This window comes from Chlamydotis macqueenii, chromosome 6 (assembly GCF_036417535.1).
Source record: "Chlamydotis macqueenii isolate bChlMac1 chromosome 6, bChlMac1.mat, whole genome shotgun sequence".
In the NCBI taxonomy this organism is placed as follows: Eukaryota; Metazoa; Chordata; class Aves; order Otidiformes; family Otididae; genus Chlamydotis; species Chlamydotis macqueenii.
Window position 1 is genome coordinate 29,609,056 of NC_141561.1, and position 26,442 is coordinate 29,635,497.

General features: G+C 38.4%; 1 protein-coding gene across 2 annotated transcripts in view; it reads right to left on the bottom strand.

Moving 5' to 3' along the window:
- The window catches only part of BMPR2 (bone morphogenetic protein receptor type 2), a 101,581-nt gene that overhangs the window by 49,844 nt on the left and 25,295 nt on the right, over positions 1-26,442 (bottom strand). The window lies entirely within an intron of this gene.

Sequence of the window (26,442 nt, forward strand, 5' to 3'; positions counted from 1 at the left end):
CATAAAAATAAAAATCCATGATCACCTGAAAAATCTTTGGGATTTTTTACTACAACAAAATCAAAACCACTCACATTAAATATTTTAAAAATCAGTATATCAATAAACTTCAAAGATACAATACCTTCAGAACACCTATGTTTTACCCATATGATTATTGGTTTTTTGTTTATATCACCTCATTAAAAGAACTATGTTGTCATCTTTTCTTTAGAAAGAGTAAACACATTCAAACAATAACTTCTTTAGAAAGGCATTGAGTCTAGCATAAATAAATCCTATGTTTTCAGTGAATATGATACTTAAAATATTTTCATTCTTCCCTTGAATGATTTTATAAAATGCACAGAAAGCTAGGTGTGCAATTACAAGGCGCTTAATAAGTATTATTCCGTGGTACAGCTTAGCAAACACTCAGCTGCAGTAAGAATTTGTACTACATATCTCAACAACTAGATTTCATCCCGTTCTTTAACTCCCATGCAAGCACTGGTAGCGAAAGATGCAAGGTGGAGCAGAGTGGTCTCTTGGGAAAACAGATTTTGAACTTAAAATAAAATTATAGCATATGTAATTGTAAATTATTAAAGGTACTGTCTATGTACAAAATACCTTGTCACTGAGGATTTATTTATTTGATCATTCTGCAGCACTGGCCCCAACGAAGCCATGTTTCAGCAAGGCAGACTTGCTGCAAAAATGGTGTTTCATTGTGTCCCCAGTACAGATGACTGGGTAACAGGAAGACACACCAAGAAACTCATACATGTCTCACTTCTAAAAGTCAAAATTTAAAATTTTCTTATGCTGAGACAATCATCAATAGCTGCAACATCCAGAAAAGCAGTCCGTCACTGACTCCCAGTTCATTCTGTGGCAGCAGTAATTAAAATAGCACAACTTAGCTTATTTTTTAGTGGTCTGGCCGGGTGTGTAAAACTCTCAGCTGAGGAGACAGGAACTTCTTAAGCCACTGTAATTCAATCTCTTGCAGCTCCACATACTCTATAACCTGCTGGCAGTCCATGCTACTCACCCACTGGTCAGCGTACAATTAACACTTTCCATCTGGAACTAGTTTTGAAGTGATAAATGCATTTATTATAAAGCTGTGGCTTGATAGTCAGAAACTCAGTTGCCTAAATGAAATATCTAATTATTTTTCTTTGTGAATGAGTAGAGTTAGTTGAGTTACTCAGGACAAAAGGGTCACACATTAACAGCTAGCATATGCTGCCACAAGCAGTACTTGCCAGTCGCACGTAGTAGTTTTATTCTCAGGAACAGCTGAGTATGTCAGGCGTGAAGCATCTGTCCTGTATTCTCCACTCCATGACACGGCACTGGCCAAGAAACAACGTATGAAACGGCAGTACTCCGCTGCCATAACAGAACTGGAGCTGACTTTTCAAAAATCAAAAGGAGAAAAAATTATCACGGAACTATAATGTTCAAGAGAGAACGGGAAGAATTATATAGCCTTGTGAAATAGGACATATCTGCTCCTAGTCACACTACAAGCTTTTAAAATCAGTTGCATGTGATCGCTGACTGGGACTAAGGTCATCTGAGATGTTGGTTGTTTACAGAATGCTCAAACTGCTGCAAGATAAGCCCTTTCATAATTTGCCTTTATTGTGAAAAATAAATTTAAAAGAACCGAATTTATAAAACAGCCACACAGATTTGGTTTTCTTATCAAAAATCTGTGGGTAAAAAAAAAAAAAAAAAAAAAAAAAGTAATTCCAGGAAAGTCCACTTTCATAATACCTCAATAGGTTTGGGTTTTTGGTTGGTTTTTTTTTTTTTAAATCTTTTAACCTCTGAACTAACAGAAGAAAAAGGAAAAAATCCTTTTGTTTCTGCTCTCTATGCAGAAATACAGTTACATGTATCATATCTGTTCTCCAGGGAGACAGATAGCTTTAACTGCCTACTTTTTCGGTCTTTCTGTTCTCTTTCTATAAATCTCTTAGGATCAAGGTTGAGAGGCAAGAACATGCAGAAGATACTTGAAAAAAAGAAGAGTTGTTAACCATCGTGCTAGATGCTGTCCAACCATATACTACAGAAAACAACAGTTGCTACCACAGGCTTTCCTGATTTAAAAAAAAATGTATTGCCCTATCAGAATACCTGCAGAGGGGAGGAAGGGGCAAGCACGAGAAAGTAAAACGCCCACTGCTAGCAACCTGAGTGTCTGTCTTGGTCAGTTTTCTAGCAAACTAATAAAAACGCAAGTTAACTTGCCACAATTTCACGTTAAATGATCTCAGTGGGAAACTCTTCCAACAAAAAATAAAGGTTACTAACCCAACAACTAGAGTTTTCATGCTGATCCCCGCACATTCCTGCTTCGATTACAACTCAGAGTAGCACAACCCCGGTGGGAGCAGTACCCACTGCAGTACTCTGCTGACCCCCACCCCTTCCCCGATGGCATGGAACATCTGGAGAACAGGGGACACATAACAAAAGCAACTTTACTTTTCTCTATGGCCTCTGTAGGCTCATTGTTGAAGCTGTAATGCCGAAGAAAAATGGGTAGGGCATTCAGATGTCCAGAAATTGTCTCGAAGAACAATGGAATAGATTCTGTTCAATTTCTAGCCACTTCAATTTCTTTGCATGATTTTGGCACATTCTTGCTCTGGGAATTTGGCAGTAAGGTTTCCTTCTTCCAGGCAGTGGAAACTAGTCAGCTCTAAAAACTTCTAGTGTTGGAATACCTCTAAGTTAGACTTCGAAAGCAACCTCCAGCCTAGATGAGTATGCCTTAAACCTTCCCCAAAAGAAACGGAGATACTACTACAAAAACACATAGAAGTCCTGGGGTGCCTGTTCTAAACTTTCCGATTTCAACAGAAATCTTACCCTTCAGGGTAAAATACTGTTGCTTGTTTGGATTTACATGTGTTCCTCAAGGATTACCTCTTGTCAGTCTTCAGTCATCATGGGAGCCAACAGCAACACATATGATACCATCCCAGAAACAACTGCAGTGCAATCATTAAAATGAATTCGGATTGCAGTTTCTCTCTAAATGTGTAAGTCTATCACTCTTTCATCATTAGGTCTAAAGTCCGACAAACAAAAAACTGCCCAAGATGCACGTATTCCCTCAAAGACTATAAATCTACTGAACCAAATGAGCAGCTTCTTTTTTTTGATGGGCAGTTCGGCGTGGACAACTCTGGAGAGTTCACTGTTCTTAAATGCAATTATCTGATTAAATCAGCATGTGACAAAAGTGTAATTTTAGAAATATGTAAATTATGACTATGAAAAGGAGAAAGTCATATTAAAGGCTATCTCCAAAACTGGAAAACATCTATTTATTTCTTCCACAATACGTAAGAAGTAAGAAAAGAACTTTTGATACTTTTATTATTTTTATAAGGTAAATTTCATAGTAAGCTATACTTGTTCATCACTTAGAACTCATTATACATTCAGGTCTTTTCTAATTTACCTTTAATGAAAGACTATGAGAGAGATTTTGAAACAAACAAATGGCAATAGAACGCTTACATGTCATATGCCACTGAAAAATTTGCTAGTACAGACAACTAGTACCAACAGATAGGCTGACATTGAAAAGGAAAAAAAGTAAGACTTCAACAACAAATCATGAAGGATTTATAACAAAATGCCTGCTTCCCATTCCTCTTGAACTTGTGTACCAGACTAACTATGTTAAAGTAATTCAATAAAAATAATAAAATGAACTCAAACTTCCGTCCTCTCATCCCGCAGAGATTTCCAACAAAGACATGAAGGGAAGGCACCATCCCCAGAAGTTCTACCAAGGGAAAAACCCGTGAGAGCAGGGCAAACTCTTCACTTCCCTATCACAAACCAGAAAAAAAAAAAATAAAGATGAGTTCTGTTGCTCTCCAGCCCATTTTACACCAATCTTTATATAAAAATACATTTTACTGTCCAGTTTCAAAAATATGCTTAAAACATGAGCAGCATTACAATTGAGTATGGGTGCTTCAAGAAGTAATCTAAGAAACATTAAATGTTCTTAGCTTCCCTGCCTGCTTGGCTGCCGTTACTGGTGCGTCTGATCACCACACGCACATTAACAGACTTAACCTGAAGCAGATTGAGAAACCTTACTGTCATATTCTGAAAGGAGAATGGAGAAACAGACTACGTTAAATTACTTTCCTGAAATCATAAAGGAGCAGGGAATTGCCCACGGTTTCCCAAGTCCATCCTGTGGCTCAGTTGCTGCCAGTGCTCTGTGGGGCACGGAGTTCAGCCCCACGCCACTACACAGCCTCAAGAAAAAGCACCAGGGCTTCAGGAATTTCCTTTCGGTATACGGCTCAGGTTTCGATATGATTACAATCGTAGCATTTATCAGTTCTGCTATCAACAACAACAAAAAAAAAGCTGAAAAAAAAGTTATTATAGGAAAAATACTACATTGGTGTTTTCAGTATTTTCTGCCTATAACTGCACTGCTATTTCCAACTGCTCGGGAACAGAGAAGCGATTCACACAAATACCTGAATGCAGGATGTTTGTAGTGGTTCGCTACAAAAACACCCTGAGATCTGTTTACTATTTGAATATTTGATTTCGTTCCCCACTACAGATATTTCTAGACAGCAAAGATCAAAAGAAAACTACAAGTGTGCCTCCTGTCTGTGTCAGAAATCTCGTGTGGTACGAATATACAATTCAGCCCATGCTAGGATGAGTTTAAACAAATGAATATGCTGTTGCTATTTTTAATATACTAATTCTTCCACCACCATTTTGTATTCTAGGAAAACATAATTACTGAAAACAATTACCAAAAAAAAAAAAACCAACCCAAAAGTTACAGGAATCCAACTACAAATCCTTAGAACATGAGTCACGTTTTCATTAATAGCATAGGAAATCGGTTCCATTAGTGCTTAACCGGCGCTTCCTGACCTCACATCTATTCAATGCAGTACAAGGAATTTGCATCAAGTGCAAAGGGAGGGGGAAAGGGAGGAAAAGAACTCAAATGTTACTCAAATGCTACAAAGGATTATTCTACTCCAGGTTCTAACCGCCAAGACTAAAAATGTATAAAGAAATAAACATTTGTCACTTTGCCATTAATGTCAGGCAATACATTTTGTGATGCAACAGTCACGAATACAAGAATCTGAGATAACAGTCAGAAGAAAAAACTGCACAAAACCTACAAGACTAGACTTGCATCACAGTCCTCATACATGGGTACTGTGTTGGTAATTATGTCCAACTGCCTCCATGACCACATAGGTGAAGACTTGAAAAAAGACACAAAATTAAAACGGTTTGTGAGCATTTGTTTGCCTGAAATGGGATTTCTTTAAATACAAGGCACCACAGATTCAATTGGGAACCTCATTAGGCTACAACGGATCTTTAAAAGATTAAGGTTTTTTTCTGTAACTTGTACTTTGAATTAGTGAGATTTTCATCAGAACAGTCATAAAAGCAAAACCTGTTCTCTTTTGGCCCTGTCAGCTCCTTTTATTTACACAATACAGGGAAACATCACCACCCTCAAGGCAGGGTTGTGAGATAGCACGTCTTCATAATGCAAACCTTTAAAGGGAAGGCGATTAAAGTAATGTACATCAGGAGGCTCCTTTGAGTATATCCCTTCAACTAGTGACAGCTGAATTCTGGTGTCATGTACAGAGAAACAGAATCTTGAAGAAATCATCACTTAGCAAGCACTCTGCTGCTGCTTTTTTCATCTTTTTCTCCTCCGAGGTTTTAATTACAAATATTTCTAAATGTGTACACACTTATATAAAAATATATCACAAGCAGACGTCTTGTCAAAGAAGTCATTCTTCCACAGACAGACCATCCTTAATACTAACTTAGAGTGGGAGGAAAAAAGCTGAACTACTGGTAATCTTCTATGTGTTTACTATTCCAGTACCCTGCTTTGCAGCATGTTTAACCAACTGCACAGCAGATATCTGCACTGACTGGTCAAGAAGAGAAATAAATTGCCTTCTTAAGGATTGGGCATGACAGCATGAAGGTCTAAACCAACCAAAAACGGCCCGGGGACTTTTTGAGCAAGAGGTCAGAAGCAGCAGAGTGCAACACACAGCCAGGGAGTGCTCGGTCAGAGGAACACCACAGCCTATTGCTGTAAAACAAACGTCTACGTAGAAGTCCTCCAGGTGGGCTCCACAAACACAATCACTAGATTAATATTTTAAAGACATGAATAAGAAAGAACGGAAATTTGCACAAGAGAATACAATAGGAACTTCCAGGAGGGAGGCAGGAAAGTAAAGAAAAAAGCTTCAGAAATTTACATCTGTCATAAGCTTTCCTCTCCTTCTAAGAAAAGGAAAGGAATTAAACATCACGAACATTAAAGCTCCTCCTATACTTTATAAGGCAAATTATCTATCTCAGGATATACTGTAAAATATATTTTGACAATAAACCCCTTACAGTTTATACTCAGTGTTAAAGTCTGGAATAGTCTGTTCACAGTACTGGATGTCCTTAGCCTTCATCAACAAAAGTTATTTTGGTTTTGTCTGCGTTTGCTGTGTAACATCGCAGTTTTAAATGCTGGCAATTACAGAGAGCCAGGCTTTGACTGAGAACTAGTGCCAAAACTAAAATGACTGCTAGCACTGATACCCATTTCAAAGTGATTAAGTGACTGCACATGCAGATGACTAAATCATTTATGTTCATTAGAAGACCCTTTTCCATCAAAATAGGATGAGACTGTCTTTTTCTGTACATGGATATACTTCAGTCTTTCCTTCTCCTCAATCTAACCTTAAAGGAAGAAAGTAAATTTGAAATATCTTTTTCCTCTCCTTACTCCCTTTCTAATACAGTGTTGTCCGTTGACAAACACTATCAGCAGTGCCAGAGACGCCAACCTTTTCCTGTTGTGTAGTCTTCAACAGTACTTTAGTATCTTGGCGTTTCTGCTTCATTCTGAAATACCAGTGGTCTGTTAGCACTGAACGAATGAAATAGAACTAGATCGTGTGGCAGCTGTGTTGTATCTCGCATGTTGTGCACCAGGTTCACACTTCGCTTCCCACCCAGGCAGGACGGTCTCGCACCCCTGCGGCACACGGACTGTGCCCTCTTCTCAGCCCCGCCTGGGATGTGCTGACCCTCTTAGCACAGCCCCGCTGCCACCAGGCCATCGACACATGCCGTCCTTGCAACCCACTAGTGTTATATGCCCCTGTGCAGATGCATCCACTATACAGGAATTTCATAAATTAGAATGAATGCAAACAGAGAAGGATGGAGTGCACAAAAAGTAAGCTGTGAATTCAAATTCTTTTGTGTAAGCCTTGTTCTCCTTTCCCGAAAATTTACTCTCAAAAAAAGTGTTACCTTAGAAGAACTCAGCTTAAGTGAGAGAAGCCATTCAGGAGAGCAACGGGATGGCAGAGATTTATTGCCAGCAGCTGACAAATTATGTAGTCCCCAAACACTGCCAGATTTTATGCAAAAATACCTGAGCTTACTGCTCATAAACCATGTCACTGCCTTATTTCCTAACCTTCTAAATGTTTCTGAGGACAAGCAGAACACCTGGCTGTGCAAACCTCATCTGAATCAGGCATTACCACAGAGTCAAAATTGCATTCATCCAGTAACAGCCCAAGATAAGTGGCAAGAGAGCTAGCAACACCCGTGTTCTGGCAGAAAATCTACTGGGACAAAATTCAGGAATTTCAAGCAAATCTGAACCAACAGAGTTAACTGTTTACATCAAGAGGCTGAGGCATTTTTCAGTTGATATGGGAAAAGATTCAAGCTGAATCTGTAATAAGGACACATCACACTGACCTAGCAAAGGGTCAGAGAATGACAAAGTACAGAATTAAAAACAAGCGTCCTGAAGTCTCAACTAGAGCCCTAGCAAGCTGGCCTTTAACTGCTTCTACTTTGGCCACTAATCGGACCTTCCCCCATCTTTCGAGATTTCCTCCGGAATATATACATCTAAACCAGAAAAATAATCTACCTCCCTCAATGATTCAGCATTTTCCTTAACATTGTTTTATAGCTGTGTTCAGCTGGTACACAGTTAGGACATTTGTTTTTATTATATAAGTCTGCCTAGTTCAGCAGGTTTCTTCCTTCCATCTTTTTCCGCTATGCTAAATTACCACTGATTTTTAACAGGACAGAATTAAAACAAAAAGCATGTAACAAATAGGTAGTAAAGGAAGGTTATCTGTCCAATATTAAATTTCTAAATAGATACCTGCTAGCAGTGAAAAATCCAATCTGGTATGTTAAAAAATGATAACATTATCTTAGTTCAATTATTACGCAGGACTGACATTTTATCACACAACTTTACACTTAAGGAACAGTTAAAGGCTTTGCGGCAAGAGATTACAGCAGGTTTTGAAGTTTTTTAATGTTGTAAAAATAGTAAAATGTCACAGCATTTTAGCATTCACTCTGTTAGCTTTAAAATACTCATCTTTGTCATCAGACTTCAACTTATAGCTGGCTTACAGCTATTTCCAAAAACCGCATATTCCATATTCAAGTAAAAACCAGCCAGCGCATTTTATGCGGAAATGCAAGGATCCAAGCATACTCAAAAAGCCTTCTGAAAAAGCTGTCAAGCTCAAGTACTGGAAAGCAGAAGTAAATTAGCATAAAACTTACACAATTAAACCATTAAATACCACAGAAGCGTCAAATCACGGAGTATGTTTAACACTCACTTAAGGGAGAATCTAATCTCAACACATCAGTGTGTATAAAACAAAAATATTTACTATTGACTCCAATGCTTGGGTTTATTTCAATAATCTCAGAGCTTCCACAACTTTATTCAAGTTGAAGACAATGATTTTCTGTGGGAGTTCACATGGCAGAAAGCATCTTTGTTGCTTCAAATCACATTGCCTGGTTTGCACCGTCTTCTTGTCTCAAGATAAAATTATTGCTTCTTTCACTCCATGAGCAAACAGGAATTCCAGTCTTTACACATAGTTGAATCAGCTCAGAAAGAATCTACTCACAGACTCATGATGTTGGGCAAAAGAAAATTACACATTTTCAACAAAAAGTATTTTGTAAGCCAGCTTTAATGTATACCATGCATTTTTACTTTATTTAAGTATTACTCTAACTCAAGGCTAAACATAATTTAAGCCCAGATTTCTGGAAAAACACGGGAAGGAAGTAGCTGGCTTTCACTGACTCGATGGGGTTTTGGACATCCAACTTTTTCAGGTCTCCTGGAAAAATCCCAGCCTATACTTAACTTTCTGATAGCATGAATATGTATATTACAGGATTTAAACAAATCTAGCATTTTTCCATTTTTTTTAATATTATTAACTTCCTAAACAACTATGTCTCCAAAAAAATAACTATGTTCATGTTACTGTTTAGTAATTATGTCAGAAGAGAAATCATCACAGCCTTAGTCACAAATAATCTTTTCCAGTGGCCAGCGTCTATTCACAGAACTGAAAAAGCCTGAATTCTTTATCTTCTCGCCCTAGACTGAAGTTCAGGGATTTTTTTTTCCGGGTATGAACATCTGGCTTTTGTTTATCTGGGCTGTCAAAGTGAAGTATCTGCATAGAATAACACAGGAAACTCTGCAGCAAAAGCAACAGTAAAGCAAACTAATGATGTGATATTTCATCCCCAACTCAAATGTAATGAACTTCCCAGAGCAAAATCGATTATTTCAGAGTCTACTTTACATTCCCTTGAAAAAAATGTCCGTTACTGAATATTCCCCTAACACATGTAATATACTCACTTTTCTAGCAAGCAAGGATGCCATTTCCACTGCGTATATCACTCAAACATTTTCTTGAAAACTTCTCAGTAGCTTAAATTTAGAGAAAGATAGTACCCATACAGGCTGTCTTTTACAGTATATTACAATCATGCTTCCTATAAACATTTTTTGGAGGCTTACATTACCAGAAATGTGCTGAAACATTTGAAAACTGGCAAACATTCTGTGATCTGAAGCTACAAGGAAATTAAGTTCCAAAGTTGTAATCATATTTTGCCCTCTGTAATACACATTATATTATCTTTTGATTGACTACAGAAGCATCTATTTGGCTCTGGAAATCTTAAACTGAAAAAAAAACAACAAGAGGAGCAAAAGGCAGAAACTAGCTTCCACCCTGACACGCTTTATGAGGGTATTAAGCCTGTCACCTTTTCACAATTCCTCAAAGAATACATGTTTAAGTTCAAAAACATCAAGTCTTCATCTTGAAGGCATTTTTTGGTATGTCACAGAATATCCCACAAACCATTATTATCTTGAGTCAAGAGCATGGTCAACAGGACAGCTCCCTAGGCACCTGAATTTCGCCAACGCAAGGTGAAAGCCAATTCAGGCAGAGGACAGAGTTTATCAAGGACCAGTAAGAGATTGCGGGCTGCTGCAGGAACTCAGGACCCACTTCAAACACTCCTACTCTGTTCCTTAACTGAGAGAAGGTATGGAAAGAATTGTGAGCTAAAGGTATTTATGGGTGTTTGCTGAACTGGGAAAAACCAGAAAATATTGACTTTTGCTTCTGCTAGACTTCAAGGGCATCAGCCCGTCGGACAGAGGTCACTGTTCATACACTTGTCGGTGCCACAGTGCTTAACTTGCTAGAAATGTACGGGCACAGCACTGAACTATTTAAAATCTATTCCTGTCTTTTCTTTATGCATTTATTCTTTCCCATTTAAATCTTTGTTGTACCAACTTCATCAGCTAAGAAGGTGATATAAGCCAACTTTCCCAAACTCTGTATAGTCAGAAAAATCAGTGTCTAGTCAAGACAAGCTCTTCATTAACTTCTAGTTTCTAAACTCCTGCAGTTAGACAGGGTATGGTTGGTACATGCAGACAAGCCCACATTACTGAGCACACTTGTTTCAAGGACTGGCTTTCATGTACTGAAGTATAATATCTCAAAGAAACAAACTTTTGGGGACAAGGCAGGAAACAAAACAAAAATCATCTGAAACAGCAGGATTGCTTTTAACGATCTTTGTTGATGCTAATAACAGGAAACATGGAAAAGGGCACTCCCAAAATAGAGACACTCCAAGAAAAGGCTGTAATCAACTTACTTAACATTTTGCATTACACACCTGAGGGCAACAACTACAATTATGCTAAGACGACCATCTTACCTCTTCACCCTACATATATACCCCAGGTAGCGCAGGCTAAAACATCTCACAAGACCCAACAGGTAGTGTCAGCAGAAAACATCAGGTTCCCGGGGTCAGCAGTGAGCCTAACGCGCAGCCAGCTGTTCCAGGGGTGAGCTGTGCAGAGGCCTCCCCACGCACAGAGCAGCTCTCGACCACAGACGCAGATACAATAAGCGCTTCATGATTTTTGGGAGTTCGCACTTGTTCTGAATCAGACATGCTTTACGGGCAGGAAATAAGCACAAATAGCATCTTGGCATTTGGGACTAGTAAGGAAGACAAATCTCATCTAACAAGTTAAAAAAAAAAATATGAAGCTTCACAATGGCAGAATTGACCAGTAAAGAGGTTTTTTCCTCTACATTTTCACCTTTTCTGAAAGACTTTATTCTTTCAAAAGCAGAACGTGGTATATACATATACATCTATTACAGGGATACGGAACAAATACTAGTTAGTTGGGTTTGGTGTCTCTAGAAAAAAGAAACATGATCAAGTACTAGGTCAGCCACTACTGAGAATGTTATTATTTATGAACTAAAGTAGTTGGTTTTTCTCTTTAATTTGAACTAGAAACATTAGAAAGCAATATAACTTGCAGTAAACATTTAAATAGCAGCTTTAAAGAAATTTAGATTAGGCTTATTAATTCATGTACTTATTTTCTGGAAAACTGTCTCTAATTCATGAAAATTAAATTATAAAATGGAAAACCAGTAATGTTTAAACTCATTATTACAGTTACGTTTCTCTATCAAAAACACAGTGTTGTACAGAATACTGGATATTTTAAATAAGTCATACATACATACAAAGTAGGTTTTCCATTCTTTTTAACAGATTTGTATAATGGAAGTCCTATTTGCAATCTCTCTCTGAACAAGAGATCCTGATCCAAGCTTGAATTACCTGATGTGGTGATAAGCCAGATAAAAACAATTTCTAGTGATTAAAATACAAATCCTTCCAATGTTAAATGAATTTAAGTCCAATTCTTTTGCTAAACAGTTTTAGAACAGACATGTCTCTTTTTTTTTTCTTTTAACATAAACACAGCTATCAAAAAAGGGAAAAACCCACAAGCACCATGAAAATACACAACTCAACCTGAACATGTGTTTGAGAGACTTCAGGCAAAGTATAATTTATTCTACAATATTCACTAAACACGTTTACAGGATCAGACAGGTTTTCAGAATCTCTGAGACAAACTAATACTGCAATCAAAGGATTAGCAAACCAGCTGCCTATGTGCCATTACAGCTGATTACCATAGCCTGCAGACAGCTAGCTTACTTGGAAAGGGCTTTCAGGAATACTCCATTGTTGCCAGAGAGCAGGGAATGGCAGGATAAAGTGATTTTATTATTTTATTTATTATACATTAAAAATTGAACTCATGGAATATAAGTTGCATGCAGTTTTAGAAAAACTTTAAATTATAAACTGCATTTACAGTAAAACGTAACAAAATGAAGAAGTTAAGAGAATTGCAGAACACAGCCATTCAGAGCCAAGGACGCTGCACAGTGAAGGTTTGACTTTTCAATCTTCTCCCTAAATCTTACTCAAAACTAAACTGATGCCAAAATTCATGTCCTATGAGATGCTAGGATAAAATCACAGAATGAGAAGAATTGAACAATTTGGAAGTTACAAGTTTATCTTCAAAACATTTTCAAATAGCTTTCCAGCTCAAGTGTAGAAAAATTTGAAAAATATAAACTTCCAATAGCCCTCAATTAAATAAGTGCTTGTGTTACTAAAGAGTGTTCAAACAGTTTGTTATGCCCAAACACCTTCCTCCTTAAGAATATGAGAAAGAATTACTGTTCTGACTACTGACTGAGCTACTACCAAACAGGAAAGCAGCAGAACCCAGCATTTAACGAGATACTGAAGTGTTTACAGCATCGCTTACCAAAAAATGGGAATCGTCTTTAGTTTTCTACAAATATCTTACTAACACTGCAGCATCATGTTCTTTCAACATCTTTATGAGTCGCACTCCTGGTAATGGGAGAATGTTTGCACCACTCCAACTTGAGACAACTATAAAGAAAATTCACATGTGGAAGGAAATTACAGTAGTGATTCACTTATCTGGTAAAACCACTCCTTTCAGATGACACTGAAGCAAACACAAGACTAGTAACCAATTGAGTTCATCCCTTGGGAAGCTGGCAAAATAAGGAATTTCAGCAGACAGTAGAGCTGTATCTCATTATCAGAAGTACAGAAACAGCTTTTTTTTTTTTTTTTTTTGCTGCATATGGTTTGCTTTGACTAACATTGGCTTGGTCTACATAATTTGATATATTGAATCCTGTACAGGGAGAAAAACCGGATCGTCTCGATCGCAGTTTCCAGCAATTGATTTGGCCTCTGTATCTCAGAGGAGGAAGCCGAAGTCAGAATTTCACAGCCAGCCAAGAGAGGACCAACTGCCTAGGGGCATCTACAGAAGTATAAATACACACCAGTTATTCAAAGCACGGCTTTCCAGAAAGCTTTTAGATTAGATAGATTATTCCTCCCCTACTTGCCTCTGTCTTCTTTCCCTCACCTTCTGGGGATTTAAAGGTCTTTGAACATCCCCTGTAGGAGATGAAACAACAGCCAGTCACAGTTTTCAAAGGCTCTGAATGAGGCAGAGTAGTTAAAGAAAATAAGCTTACCATAGTTTTATCTTCAGCTTCTTTGTTTATAACACAGTTACTCTCTAAATCTTGCTTACTGTCTCTATCCCATAATACTGAAAGGTAAACCTTTCAGGTTTGCAAGCTTTTTTTACCCTTACATAAAAAGCTCTTGAAATCGTTCTCCCTATCCATCCACCCAAGTAAAGACTGCTAAGAGGATCTACACACAAGTTCATTCACACCTTCTTTGGCTTCTTTAAGAGCTGTATTTTCCATTACCTCTCGTTTTTTCTAAATCATAGTTGCATGTCACAAGAGGACAATGAGGATGGAAACAGGAAATACTTTGATTTATGTGGGTTTTAATGTTACCCAGTCACTGTACTACCCAGAAAACACTAAGAGAAATTATAGTGAAGAAGCTCCCAATAACAGAATCAGCTGGATTTCAGAGGAGAAAAAAGCAGCTCCAGCTGCTTCAGTTACCCTTCAGCTTCAGTAACCCTTTCCCTCTGATTTGTATTACGTAAGTGTTCTCTGAGAACACTGGATCATAAGGATGTATGACATGGGTATCAGCGCAAAATTGGAAGTAAAATAATGAAAATGTTGGCAGAGTAAGTCTCTTCTCTGTAAAGAGGAGAACAGAAAACAAAATAAAAAAACCAAAGACACAGACCAAGTTATCTTTGTAGGGTAATAGCAAACGAAAATGAAGAAAGTTCAACAGAGGAAATGTGCAATTGTCCCCACCACTGACAGCAACCCAGTGACCGCCAGTTACGGAGGGAAAGGAGAATACTATGTATGAAAAATAAGGAATTTAATTCAGACAACTAAGCTTTCTCTACCCAATGAATGTGTACATAAACCACAGAAGGAAGTCTTTCAGCAGAAAGCCACCATTCCCTTCAGCTCAAGCTCTTTCGGTTCAACACAAAGTCAAACAAGGAAGCAAAGAAAAAAATGTAAACAAAGTCCTAAATAAAAAGCATTGTTTTTTCTATATGTTTGAGGGTATTTTCAACTTTACATAAAAATGTTAACAAGGCATGCCGGTTCATAGGCTTTGAAAAATGACTAACTTGTATCTGAAATACACAGATAATAAGTATGATGAAATTCAGCAATCTCTGAATACACTGAGTAGAGTTTACTCGTAAAATACCATCCTTATAATAGCAGTATTTGGATTTTAAAAGCTACTGAAACAGTGAGTGGAGAATCTGTCTCACAACACTTAAAGTCATCAGCAGGTTTTCCCTAGCGCAGAGTTCATTATTACGCTCCCTTTGATGTCCCTTTTGCACCTGTAAAGCAGTAAGGTTCTCTGTCTGTCTTGCTGTTTCTCCCCTTAATGCTTAACTTCACGATACTTCCCATCTTTCCTTTCAAAGTCCTATGGCAATCAGTTTCTCACTGATTTTTTTTTTTTTTCCAATCTGCTTATTTCCTTGCCCGCTCCCCCGACAAAGTATTTGATAGCAGATGCCAGTTTCTCCCATCAGCACCACACCACCTTTTCTAGGTCACTCTCTATACGTAGAGCATGGTTCCTACAAGCAGCTGCCAAGTCACAAAGTCACTCTCTTCTCTTCATCCAAGCTTGTGCTGAAATGCATTTATACCACAATATATACCCACAATGAAGAAATGAGTTCCCCCTTTTTTAACCATTAAAAAGTATCAACAAAACTCCCACAGTAGCACATTAAGCTGACGCACTACATGGCTCCACTGTGCCTATCTTCGGCATTCTTCAGCCTGTGACCCGATCTCCACCCTTTGGCATTTTTTACCCTGAGTCATCATAGTGTCTTTATTCTGACTATAAATAAACTGGGACAGGAACCAACTCATGCTTTCATCCAAGGATGCATCAAAAATATTAAAATAAGAAATATCAAAACTGTCCCAGTTATCGTCACGTTGCCTACTACACAAAGCATTTATCAACGTCCCTGTACAGGTGAAGTAACGTCCTCTCATTTCTTGGGATAACACTTGTGTAACTCCAGGATTAGGGGGAAGGAAGGTGAGGACATGCTAGAGACCTCAGAGGGCTACAGTAACGCAAACGGCGCAAGCACCCACTGTGGAAGATCCCGTTGGTGACCCCCGGTGAGCCTGCTAACCAAACCCACAAACAGAACGCTCACAGCTTGGGCCTGTATGCATTCACCAACTGACGGGCTCAGTGCTGCAGTAAGAGTGACGGCAGTGGAGACTTCTCCCACACTGGTTTGCTTCTACCCACACAAAAAATTTGCAGTCCCCTCCTTAGCCAGGTCTGCTCTATAACACAGACACACCACATGGTGAGACAGCAAAAGCTTTTTTTTTTTAGGTTCTGTCCTCCTCTACTCCCAGAATAAAACACTGCTTACTTGCTATTTTCAACCAAATTTGAAAGAAAAGTAAGGACCTCATGGATATTAATTTCTTAAGAGTTCAATGAAAGCATGCTGGGCAGAGGCGAGGGACACCAGAACTACTTCAACAGAAAGAACAGTTGCTTATTAGACACAAGAGATTTATAGGGGAAAGAAACATTACTTAGAAGTGCCTCCTACTTAATACCAGCACAGCAGCTCTCAGAGGAGCTCTGGCAAGCAGGATGCTCTCAGTTCTGCCAGAGCTTGTTCTATCACCAGATCTAATCCACATTTCTCACTTCTACAACTTTTTAGTACACACCCATAACCAGTTACACTTTACTTAAACTGCACTAAAGTTGTTAAATTCCAGTCAAGGGCCAAAGAGCAGTGTTAGAGTCAGAGATTATGTCAGGCAGAGGCTGAGAAACACTGCAGAGGTCTCTCTGCTCCTCTTCAGCACAGTCAGCCCGGCTTCCCAACCAGAAGAACAGTTGCAATGGAACAGGAGAGGAAATGGAAGAAGTGTAACACACAATGTCTTGCTGTGTTTTAATCTAAAATCAGACATAAGCTACTCACAGCAGTGTCTGTTTGTAAAGCACGACAAACAATTGAATCACATAGGATCTACTCACGCACACCCTCATCTTCTGCTGAAGCATCCACTAACACTAATCTCATGCTGGCACAAGCAGTATCTTAAAAGAATCAAAAAATTTGTCTATTAAAAAAACAAAACTTATTCTGGGCAGTAGGATGAACAGAACATTCTTTTCATTTTATAGTTTTCTTGATATGCACAAATTGATTTCAAAGATTCCACACAAGCCACCATTTAAAGTTAAATGAGTTTGACGCTGTCAATTTTTATTTTCTTAAGCTTTACTTTTTATCTGTGCTCAAGGAAAAAAAAAAAAAAAAGTACTGAAAAACATCACTGCAAGCATCACTATAGCAACCGCAGCTCTTGAAGCTTCCTTGCTGCAACACACTCTGATTCCAGATGGAACAAAATGCCATGTCTATCTTGCTTTTTATAAGGTGCTTCTCTCCCCTACAAAGCTTGCAAAGACTAGCACGGACATCTGCCACAGAATTTGCTCTTATGAAGACCACACAGACTCAGATAAATTCAACTACCTTTGCAGTTCTGAAAACAAATAAAACAATCAATATCATGACATCTGCACCCAAAAGCCTGTGTGAAATGTCATTAGAACAAGAAAAGAATTACGCGAGGTATTTATTCAAGCCCCTTTACAACCCAAGGGTTGACCTTATTAAAGTCAGTGGCAGTTTTGCCACATATTTTAGCAGAGTCAGAATTCCACCCTTCGCAGGAGACTTCTCTAGTAACCTAGTTCTTCGACTCACTACGCTGCATCCAGAGTATTTTGTAACATTTTACTGTATCTACTGCCTACCGACTCTGCCTAACTACCTGGATGCAATTTGTAGAAATACTTGTGTACCCTTGATTCAAATTCTCAGAAAATAATACTACTAATAACTAAAAAAAAAGCGCTATGGAGACTGTAAACTAATCCAGGGCTGTTTTACCTGCAGGAAAAGACAGAAGACTAGAGTAAAGGCACCACTGGCTTATATTTTTTATACAGCCATCCAGAGATGAACGACAGATCATTGTGAAATCTGTTCATTGGTTCCACTGTTCTGGATGAAATTCAGCTTTATGGAAGCAAGAACAACCAAAAGATCATTTCAGGTGCCACTACAAATTGTAACTACCATTATAACATTCAAGCAAAAATTAAACATTCCATCAAAATGTATCAGTTCTCCATTGTATTCTCATTGCCAAAAACACATGGAAGAAAAAACAATGAAAATTCCTGAGAGATTCTCTGGTCTGGCCTCTACTCTGAAAAATAACATCTGGCTCTTGTCTAATCCTTTCTTGAGTTTGCAGAAGGCATCCCTCAGTTCCAAGGTGAGCTTCTGATATTTATTGCACCTTCCTGGCCTGAATGAAGTGGCAGGAGTACTGTGCAAGGTAAGACAGCAACTGACGATTGCTGAGGCAGGCACAATTGCCAGCATTCACAGGATCCTTGCAAGCCTTCATTTCCAAACAGCAATCTGGTTATGTACTAACATCATCATTATGCCCTGGAGATTCAGCCCTTCATCCTCCAGTTCACATAAATGAAAACAAGTACCAATACATCAAATAATACTGTCTCGAGTTCTTATGGCAAGTTTCTGCTATAGCTGACAGATGGCTTGGTTCCTACGAGTGCAAGAAAAACCATTTCCTAGCTGACCCTACAGACTTGGGCTTCCTTGGCACACCTCTCAAAGAATTCTAGAATAGGAAAACGGGGACAGTATGAATTCTCTCTCTGAAAAGAAAATAAATAATGGAGGGAAACATACAGGGACAGCAATTTATTTGTATTATCCAGGCCATATTTGAAAAATACTAGCTAGAACGCACATCTGTATTTCCCTTCTAGAGACCTGGGCCTTAACACTCAAAATAGCCTCAGCTGCCAATTATCTGGAGTCCCTATAAAGTTCATACATTGCAACGAGGAATCTGACAGTCACTAGTGGGGAAAGTGCAATGAAAAGGTTTGAGTTGCCATTGTCACTTGACCAATGTGTAAGAAGTTATTATAATTCTTCTTCTTGAATAATAATACTTCATTTTTAAACACCATAAGTGAGGGAGTATCTGGAATTTCTGATGGATGTCCTATGACAGGAAGTTCAGGTCTGACAAAAAGTTCAAGCAGTATCAATATCTAACCTGCAAGCAGCTACAAGAGACTAGCATCAACAGCAGTAACAACTGTTGAATTGTTGTATAAATTCTTAAATCAAATATCTAAACAAAAATTACTTTGTAAATTATATACATGGAGCTTTAGTTACTAAATGCAAATCCAGACATGCAAATTTGATTACACATTTCTGGCATGACATCAAGGCACAGAAAAATGCCACATATACTTGTCTGCCTAACTTCAACTAGGGATGACTCACATCGTAATTATTCAGAATCTTTAAAACTTTTTTTTCCCCGTGATCTAAACAAGTTCAAGGAAATAACTGCTCACTTGGGGATGTTTTGTGGAAAAAGAGCAAAACTTCAATGAAATTACTTCCTTCTAACTATCTCAGATACTTTTAGGTATAAAAATTCCACGCAGGACCTACGGCTGTAGAGTTCCCAGGTCACAAAAAATGGCTCTAAGGACCTGCAGCATGATTTAGATTACATCAAGGAAAGCTACAACCTTATGAACTGTCAGATATTCTGAGATAGTGTGAAAGATATGTCATTTTCAAGCTTAGGGGAAAAAAAGCCAACAGGAAAAAATTTCTATGATGATTTTTCATTTTATTTTGTACTTCACCCATTCTAGCATTACTAAACAAACAAGCTGCAGTGGTCATTAATACTTCTCCTGCATACTGCTAGCAATAACTTTTGAACATCTGTAGTATTAACATTCTAAATATTCCAAGCAACTTACCTTTCCATACTGGAGGGAAAAATCTGAGGTTTTCAGCTTGTCTCTGTAAAATTTCCCGTTTTTATCTTTTGACTACATTGTTTTAAACACTTGCAGAACTACTACTTCTTGTAAAAGAACTCTACAGAGAGCAACAGTCATCAGCACGTGCTTCCCCTCTGAGGCTAGCACCCCCTAAAAATTAAATCAATATTCTACAAGAAATTGTAATCCACTCCCTCTAGCTCAAGCTCTACGTTGATGTGCCAGCCAACTACTCAGTGTTCATCCCTCTCTACTCTTCTGTCTCCCTATATGCCTAAGACTTACTAGCACGAGACAGTACCAACGCACTGACTCAACATCAGTTTGTGCCATCCTTACAGTAATTCTAAATCCCTTGGAAAAAGCAAGCAAGTAGCACATTTTCTTTCAGACAACACAGACAATTTATCTGCATTGTAAAACAAATGTTGTTTTAAAAGCTAACTGTAAGCACTCCGCAGTCCTGCCCTTGCATTGCCTGCTCCCAGAAAAGGATTAACAATGCCACAGTGTGGGACAGGCTGCTTCCCTCCATAGTCAACCCAGCCAACCTAGGGTGTGTATGGTTTTCAGACAATACAGGACTATTCAGATCCCCATTCTGGCCTGCTTCTCTACGTCTCTATTAACTGATCCGCAGCTGTACAAACAGCAGTGTTTCACCAGCACACAGTCTCCTTCATTATGATTTATTTCATTCAAGAGCACTTCCACAAGATTAAATAAGGCCCACATCTGAAAAACAGTAACTAACATCTTCAAGACATACTCCCTGATATACAAAGAGAGAACTACAAGTCTCAAAGAGCAAACTGCAGGACAGTCTGCCTACCGCATCTCCACAAAGGGGTTTTGCTGAAATGGCAAGTCCTGCGGAGTCTGAGGGGCCATGTGTTAGTTTTATGAATATTCTGACTCATTATCAGGTCCTGCTCTCAAAACAGAAAACAGCACTGTGTAAATTTTGCCATATACTCAGTACAGCCATCAACAAAAGCCACCATTTATTTCTTCAGGTAGAAGCAGTTTCCACAGCTGTGCTAAGAATGCCATCATTTGCCTAGATAAACTACCAAACTGATGAGGAGACTAATTTCTAAAGAAAAGTCTGGAAAATACTTGGTTTTGCAAATTTGCAAAACAAGACAGCTAACATGAACAAACAGTACCTCTTACAGCTGACAGTCCTGGCTGGCAGCAGGTTTTAACTTATTTTCGTGTTTCCCCCCGCCAATTTTTTGGGCAGTTTTGGGTAAAAAAGACAAGAGCAAAACAGAAGAGACTGACTCAGACACATCCAAGAAACACGTTCACGCAGTCCATTCCTACAATCGATTCACATTACAATGGCTCAGCCACACTAAATTACTCTGGGTTGTCTTCGCACAGATATCCCAGGGCACAGTTTTGCATCTTAGTTGTTCAAAACATGCAGCACATGAAAAGCTCTTTATATTGGCGCTGCTCAGAACTACCGTGTTTTTTAGAAAGCCTTAAATCTCAGCCAGATCAAAATCACAGGTTAAATACAGAAAGGAAAAAAAAGTGGCATCAAAGTTGAAAATCCTTCTGTCTATAGCAGAACTTCATTTCAGAAAGTGTTCTTTTTTGATCTCTTAATATACAGTTGCCTCAACTACTGAATATTTCAGAAGACTTAAAAATTACCTGACTTTGCCCCTTAACTGATGTAGAGAATATACTTTTAAACATTAGTGGAAAAATAACTTTATGCCTTTGAGAAATTATTTCTTCCATAGTTTCTAGTTTAAGAAAAGGAACGGATTGAAATATTTATTTTTAGGAAATAGTTTACAGCTTGTAAAGAATAGGAAATGTGAAAACTAGATCATATTCTTCTAAGGCAGCGATGTTTACTTCTTTAACGTATGTTGTTTGTCATTTGATTTAGAATATAGCACAAGAGAAGCTGATTTTGCTAAGAGTACGGGAAGACCTTTGAACGCCCTGTTACGGTGACTGTCTCGCTAACGCAAAGGAAACAGGCAGGGACAGGAGGGAACACACTCAACTTTTACAACAGCTACCAGAAGTTACGGCCTACGTTTATTTCCAAGAACTCAGCTAACCCCTGAACAATAAAACACAGCAGCTGATGGGTAAAGCAGTCTTTCCTTTCTTCCCCTCCTTTTTGGAACAGCTTCTCTTCGCTGGGAGAGAACGGGGAGGCTCCCCTGCCCCGAACACCTGGCCCTGCTCCAGGCCCCGCTTAATGAGGCCCTGGCAGCTCCCCGGCCCCGAAGAGAGGAGAACCGCAGGCAGAGCTGCGCCTGACAGCAGGCCTCTTACTTCCAAAACAAAGAAACAAACAGGCATTCTAAAATATCGTATATCCCAGACTTGATGTCATCTAATCTCATGTCACTTCCACTCTTCTCCAAGAAAAATGAGAGCTAATACATTATAACAATTAACAAAGTTCACATATAGTGCTACTCGTGTCAGCTAATGCGTGATGCAAAAGAAACCCTTCCCATTTAACTTGTTAGAAATCCAGCCACCTATTTAATATTTGAGGAGGGGAAATCATAGTAGTCAACTTCTGATTTCTTTTCTAAGCACCATTGATAGGGCAAATCGCTATGACAGAAAACAATTTCTGCAAGACACAAGCAGATTCTTTCTTTAAACAAGTATCGATGTTCTCAACTAAGGAAACACCACAATAATACATTAGTGACACATTCTCAAGTAAACTCTTGAGTAGTAATGTCCACTCATACTTCCACATTTTTTAAATTACAGTAATTTTCATTCTTCATATCTGTATTTTAAATAATTTCCTTTTATTCGGACAAGCTTGTTTTTTTCAAAAAAAAAAAATCACAGTAAAACCTAACTATACAATAGACAGCAGTTTCTCTGCTTTCAAGCTGCTCTCCATTTAGTTTCAAGAAAAAAAAATTAACGAGAATATAATTAATCGTGCACAGAAAGTGCTCTCTCTTACGGAGCAGGATTTTCTTGTTTGGGTCAGGGGTTTATTTATCTGGAAAGAAATATCACTTTTCTCTACAATAATTTGCAAACTTTATTAAAATTATAATGTGAGTCTGACCTACTATCATATTACAAGATATAACCCACATCCTTGCTAACAAGGCCCAGAACATTTCCTTTCAAAAAGATCACTCACGCACAGGAGACACCCCGCATGAAACCATACATTCAGATCCCACTGGCAGCCAAGTTCCATCTGAAAAGAGTAACTTCAGTAAATTATCTGCAATGAACCGACGGAGAATCCCATCTCCTCTGGCTCAATGCCAGCACTGTCTGAGCTCAACACTAACATATAGGAAGTTTACTCCCTTTACCACTGACACTTCCCTTTACCATGTCATGTTGAAAGCACTTCTCAGCCCAAGTCTTTTGTTTTACACACACAAATTATATATACACAGTAAGTATACAGTATTTAGCAAAGGCACTTACTCTTCAAAGCTTACATTAAAAGACATGGCTACATTCTGTTTGTAATATCTAATGAACATACCAAGTAAATCCTAGGTTAGGACTGGCACTTGCTCTCTCCACCCAGATGAGCTTTGTCCAAATGGAGCAAGCTTTTCCCAAAAGTAAGGGAGAAGGTTACTGCTTGATCCGGTACAAGTGAACAGGGGAATACAGCAAGAGACTGTACCTAATAAAAGATGTGGATGAGCTTTAACAAGCACAAAGTGGAGTTGTAATAAATGCTACAGGTAATATCTAATGTCTCCCCACTGCTGGGAGAGATGGAAGTGGGGTGCAGGTCTCTGCAGCGGGAAGGGGGAGTGCAGGTCTCTGCAGCTGGAAGGGGGGGTGCAGGTCTCTGCAGCTGACGCTTGGCAAGAAAATTTTGCTTCCTATGAAAGGCATTTCATAGCATGTTGCTCAATGAAGGACTGCATTTGAATAATTTTGCAAAGGCAAAACATTTAATTAAATATAATAGTTAACAGCACAAACAGAGTGTGGGAAATCTGAACAGCAAACAAAGGAGCGTGGACAAGAGTATAAGAAGGGAGGGCAAAGGGTTGACGAGAAAATACGCCGGAAGGCAGCAGATAAGAAGTCCATCTGCCCCAAAGTGGTAAAGCACCGTCAAGGTTACCATTTCTGTGACAATCCACTCCTACATTGATCACAAATTATATTTAAATTTGTGCATAACACTGCTATCAGCTGAAATGTAAAACCACATTTCTACCTAAATAATTATTTTCAGTATTAGGTATGACTAATTTGAAATTGAATTAGCAACCCACCATCCAGTATTGAATAAAAGGTTTGCACTAACATCATCATCTTTGTTAATTTCAGACTATGAAATATATACAAATTAACACCTGTGAAAGGCAAAAATAAAGATTTATATGTAAGGATATTTGAGAAGCGACACTGATTCTGCATAATTAACAGCACGGAGGAGACGGAAATGTTTGCTCTTCTTAACAATATCCAGCAACCTGTAATTTAGCAAGACACTATCAAGAAAAACCTGTTATTCCATTTATCATTTTCTCACCAAACTGGACTGAAATTTTAGTCTGGATTTCATTTAAATCTGCCTTTGTAACGGTGCAGCTGAACACAGTTCCATAATCACACCACTGAGGATTTGCTATGCAGACTATATTTTGAGCGAGAAGGAGGTGAAAGACCTTTTCCTTTAGATACACTGAAGTAGCCTTTCAATCAGACAGAGGGACTGAGAGCGAAAAGGCATCAACAATGCCCACATCAGGGTAATGAAGCAGAAAAGCAGCAGGATCAGCAGCAGAAGAGCAAAGGAGCTGTGAGGAAGCTGGACCTTCCCCGCTGCGGGCAGGATGGCACCCAGCGCCTACGTGACAACACGGGGAAAAACCACACTGTACAGGTGAGGCTTCGGGTTAAGGCCACTCATCCTCCACATCTTCCTTCTTCACAGGGCAACTGTGCGCTTTTGAAAATGGCGCTCCTTATTTACTTGTACCACTGCTCTTTCGCAGTGCAAATCCATTGCGTAATGTTTAACATGAGGTAGACAGGGAAAACACACAACACTGACCTCTCGGCATTCTTAACATATGGGCAAAATGATCAGAAGACCTTTATTTTCAATATGAGACAAAAGGTTTTTCCCAGGGACCCAAGGCACACCACTTACAAGGATTATCCCACTGGTTAAAAGGCATTTCAGCTAGCTGACTGCTCAGGGAATGGAAAGATTTCAGGCTGTTACATTAGCTTCCCTCCAGCTATTCACTTGGTGCCAGTAACAGAGTAGAACGTTTTTGAAACCCTACACTTACATTGTATATGTTTTTTGGATGATTTCCAATACTGACCAGTTTCAGATGTTAGACACACAAACATACAATATTTTCCAGCAGAATATTCTGGTTTCTAAGCATCAGCAGCTTAGGACTCTTCAAGTCAGAGATGACAGCATTTTGTGTAAATAAATAAATAAACAAACCACCCACACTAGAAATTTTTCTTCCACACATATGTAGTGAGTATTTCTCCTTTTCATCATCCTATTCTATCCCACACATGTGTATCAACAATCTTTAAAAAGAAACCAACTGTATCAAATCACAAGTTTCACAGAAAAGCAACAATAGACTTAACTAAAATGCAAATATGGATTTCAAGCAACTTGAAATTTTCAATGCAATTGAACACCCTTTAACATCATTAATCAATATTCTTTTCAGGAAGATAATGGCATGAAATAGCTTGCATTAGGAACAAAAACAACAAAACATTTTGCCAGCAATGACCTCCTTCAATCTCGAAAAGACTGACATCTTTCTCTAGGGTTGGATCAGACAACTATAGCCTTAGTATATGTAAACTCCTCTCAAAAATGTCCATAATTCACTACCAAAACATTTGTTTCCCAGGTCACATTAAAAAAAAAATGAATTATCCAACTGTATAAAAGTCCATTATAAAGCATTACTCTACACAAAAGCAATTAAGTGCCAAGAAAATCTGACTTTATGTAAATCCAAGCCATTTATTACAAACACAAGACAAATGTCTTGGTTTGGCTTAACATTCAAGACTAGCATTCAGCAGAACACAAGCATATCCTTAACTTTGTGCTTAACATTAAGGATTCGTTAATTTTCCACTGCGTGTGCCCTAAGGAATTATGATTTTGAACCTGATGTTCAGCAAATTTGTGATAGATCATAAAAACAGTTATAAAGCCAATAGTTTTATTTCTTTCACTTTTTTTCTCTCACACTAATATCTCTAAAAATTATAGAGCTGTCTAGCATCACGTAAGTTTCTGTCAGTCCCTTCGTTTCTTCATAAATGCAAATTACTTTCTTAAAATCTCAAGTTTTTAAGATATTACTTGCACATTCTTCTGTATGTAATGCTTACAGCTTATCCAAACATGATGTAAAACCACAGAGTAACAGCTTGTGTCCATAAGGCAGCTATCACTTGACCAAATAATCCAAAAAGGAGCAACAGACAAAATGAGAGGAGGAGCGAAGACAAAAAAAAAAAGAAAGAAAGAAAGAAAAAAAGTAGTCACAATCAAGTCTTCAGTTGGAAACCTTTAAATTATAAATAGGTTAAGTATGAGCTTACATAAAATTGTACCGACCATTTGATTTAAACAAGTAGGTTTTTAGAACAGCAACAATATCAGCTTTTTTCATGACCTATCACTTTAAAAAA